This window comes from Hippoglossus hippoglossus, unplaced genomic scaffold (assembly GCF_009819705.1).
Source record: "Hippoglossus hippoglossus isolate fHipHip1 unplaced genomic scaffold, fHipHip1.pri scaffold_86_arrow_ctg1, whole genome shotgun sequence".
Classification (NCBI taxonomy): domain Eukaryota; kingdom Metazoa; phylum Chordata; class Actinopteri; order Pleuronectiformes; family Pleuronectidae; genus Hippoglossus; species Hippoglossus hippoglossus.
Window position 1 is genome coordinate 1 of NW_022986838.1, and position 3,755 is coordinate 3,755.

Below are 3,755 nucleotides of genomic sequence, written 5' to 3' on the forward strand. Positions count from 1 at the left end.
ATTGATAAGAATAAACATTTTGAAGCATAACTGGCGGTCAATGAATTGATAGATTATTGTCAGTAATGGTCGAGGATCCGAGGAGAAATACTATATATCAAGCAGTCCTGCTGCAATCATAGTCTATGGTCAGCAGCCAGCAAGATCATGATCCACCATCAAGATCGGATGCCATTATAGTCCACAGTCATTGTCCACTGCCACCATTAGGATCCACCATCAGCTGCCACCTCGATCGTGGTCCACCACCATTATCAGATGCCAACACAATACAGAATCCGCCATTATTATCACGATTAGCCAGCACGATACAGAATCCGCCATACTGGATCCACCATTACGATCTCTGATACGCGATCCACAGATCATAGTCCACGATGTGGTCGCAGCCGCGGCCCTGGATCTGCGGACGATAAGGCAAAGGGACTCCGGGGAAGAGGTCAAGTCAGTAACATGTATTGATGAGATATTAATTTCTTTGATGTGATAAGGATGGAGAAGAGGAAAGAGAAGCTGGAAAGAGAAGCTCTGTGTGTCATGTGTCCCTGACCTTCTAGACCTATAGCAGCAGAACTAAGAGCAGGTCTAAGACAAGCCGGGACCGGCTCTAACTATAAGCTTTATCGTAAAGGAAAGTTTTAAGCCTACTCTTAAACGTACAGATGGTGTCTGCCTCCCGAACTGAAAGTGGGAGATGATTCCATAGGAGAGGAGCTTGATAGCTGAAAGCTCTGGCTCCTACTCTACTTTTAGAGACTTTAGGGATGACAAGTAAGCCTGAATTCTGGGAGCGCAGTGCTCTAGTGGGTTGATAAGGTACTAACAGCTCTTTGAGGTATAATGGTGCCAAATTATTAAGGGCCTTGAAGGTGAGGAGGATCATTTTAAATTCTATTCTAGTTTTAACCGGAAGCCAGTGTAGCGAAGCTAATACTGGAGAAATGTGGTCTCTCTTCTTGGTTCTTGTCAGGACACATGCTGCAACATTTTGGACAAGCTGCAGAGTCTTTAACGACTTACTGCTGGAGCCTGATAATAAGGAATTACAATAATCAAGTCTGGATGTAACAAAGGCGTGGACTAGTTTTTCTGCATCTTTTTGAGTAAGGACATGTCTGATGTGTGATATATTACGCAAGTGGAAGAAGGCGGTCCTAGAAATTAGTTTTAAGTGAGAATTAAAGAACAAATCAGGATCGGAGATCACTCCCAAGTTCCTGACTGTTTCATTGGAAGCAAGGGCAATGTCGTCTAGCGCAGCTAAATATTGAATATTAATATTAAAAATATTAATATTAAATAATAACTTTAATTTATTAAAGTTACCTCGGGGCACCACCCTTCAAAGTAAGGGAAAAGATAGCCAATTTATTGATTAAGTCTCAAAAGTAATAACTACAAATTTGGAACTCTGATTAACAATTAAAATGAATAACTATAACCAAAATTATCATAGAGATAGTTAGCTAAGTTGAAGGATATAGAGTTCTTGACAGTGTAGAGGTTGGCAAAATTCACACTTATGCAACATTCATTAAAACAACATTTGTGAAAGAAAACATTTATTATGAAGATAATAAAGTATAAATACACAAATTACTAAAGGTGTACTTACTATATAAATATGTGTATGTGAGTATGCGTGCGTGTGTGTGTCTGTGTGAGTGAGTGTGCTTTCAAAATGGCGGCTGGCCCCTATGAGGGCAATAAACCATCCCCCCATGTATGTTTACGACATGTAGCGGGGGTCAGAGAGATGTGTGTGGAGATATGCGTGTGTGTTGGTGCTAAATTAGAGAAAGTTACTAGATGCATGCAGAGAAAGACTGAAGAGCATAACTAACATTAACTTTCAAATAACTTGTAACCAAAATATCACAGCAACACAAATCAAACTAATAAACATCACACGGAATCTAATGAACAGTCTTTGCTTTGCCTAGTATAATTATTAAGCCCAGTTGTGTTACCAGTCCATGAAAAGGGAAAAAAGGTTGATGTGCTGTTCGAAGTCCAGTGAAGTCGTCTTGCTGGTTTACGGCTCCTGTTGTGGTTCTGCTGTGCGATGCAGCTCTTGTGCTGTTTGAAGTTCTCAGGCAGGCTTATGCGTAGCTGCCTTTCGGAAGGTTTTAGCAGTCTGCTCCAGTCAGGCCTGCTTGAAGGTTGGTAGAGCTTGGATTGGGAGGAGGTTTCCTTGGTGAGGTGAGCTGCAAGCTGCACCTCTCCTCCATTGAAGTTGAGCAGAAAGAGAGGTGGGCTCCTCTGGGAGAGTTGTGTTGAGTTGAAAGAGCAAGTGAGCTGGACAGCCTCACTTCTCCTCTCGGAGGGTTGCGTAGAAAGAGGAAGAAGAGAGGGGGGACTTGGCTTATATTGGCCTGGTGACCTCTTGGGTCATGGGGCCCAGAGTGACCAATAGTGGTTGAAACTTGTGTTCCCGGTCGGTTTTCACCTCTGTGTGACGTTGAAGCACACTGGGAGACTGAGTTCTGGCTGCTCTGGTTTCTCCAGAACAAAGAACATGTGCTCCAGGCTTGGACTACACATGTAGGCCGAACTGTAGTTCACAAATACCCGGTCCCAACACAGGGCTGGTGAAGAGGGACCTTGGCCTGTAGGTCAATGCTCAGTTTGAGTTCCTCCCCAGAACACAGATGCCTCAATTATCACTTTATATTACACAAGGACAGGATTGCTTGTAGCAATGGCCCTAGAATCTGTATTCCCATTGATAATGGGATCATTGCATTTCTGAAATGTCAAAACAATACATATGTGCCTTAATTGTTTACTGTAAAAGCAAAGCTAACGGTTTAATCAGCCTTACAATGTGATTTCAACGTGTTAAAATTGAGTAAATAATGAAATCAAAATACATCATATTTTATAGTAAGCAGAGGTGATTCCCTGTCATGTTTTCCCAGAGCTGATCTAATAACACTGAGCAGCCTATTCTATTCTATTACCCCCAGTGACACCATCTCTGATGATTCGTATATTTGATTCTATGCAAACTCAGAGACCTTCCTTGTTACTCAACTATAAAAACTTCCCAACAGACTGACAGGGGAGTTGACGGCACGTCAGATTCACCATTAACCATGTTTCCTGTAGCTGTGCTGCTGCTGTTGGCAGCTGGATCATGTGAGTCTCCATGGATTTGTCATAGAGTCACCACTTTTTCTTTTGCAGGACAACTTAATGATTTATGACAAAACATTCTTCTTTGAACAGATGTGAAGTGTGAACGGTTGACGCAGCCAGCCTCTGTGACTGTGCAGCCAGGTCAACCTCTGACCATCAGCTGCCAGGTCTCTTATTCTGTTGGCAGCTACCGCACAGCTTGGATCAGACAGCCTGCAGGAAAAGGACTGGAGTGGATTGGAAGAGCTCGTGATGGATACACCACATACTATAAAGATTCACTAAAGAACAAGTTCAGTATCGAATTAGCCACTTCCAGCAACACAGTGACTCTAAAGGGACAGAACGTGCAGCCTGGAGACACTGCTGTGTATTACTGTGCCAGAGACACACAATGATACAAACCATCAGCCGACCTGAACAAAAACCCCTCAGTGCCTGAACACTAGTTACATGAAGCCACCAGAGGAGGAGCCCAAAGACTACTGGTGATTTCAGACCAGTTCACTGTTACTGTAAAGAGGAATCAGCCGTTTCATGAAGGTTTTATAACTGCAGGAACTATTTTCATCAGTTCACTCATTCCTGCTGCATAACATGTCAAGAAATCACCC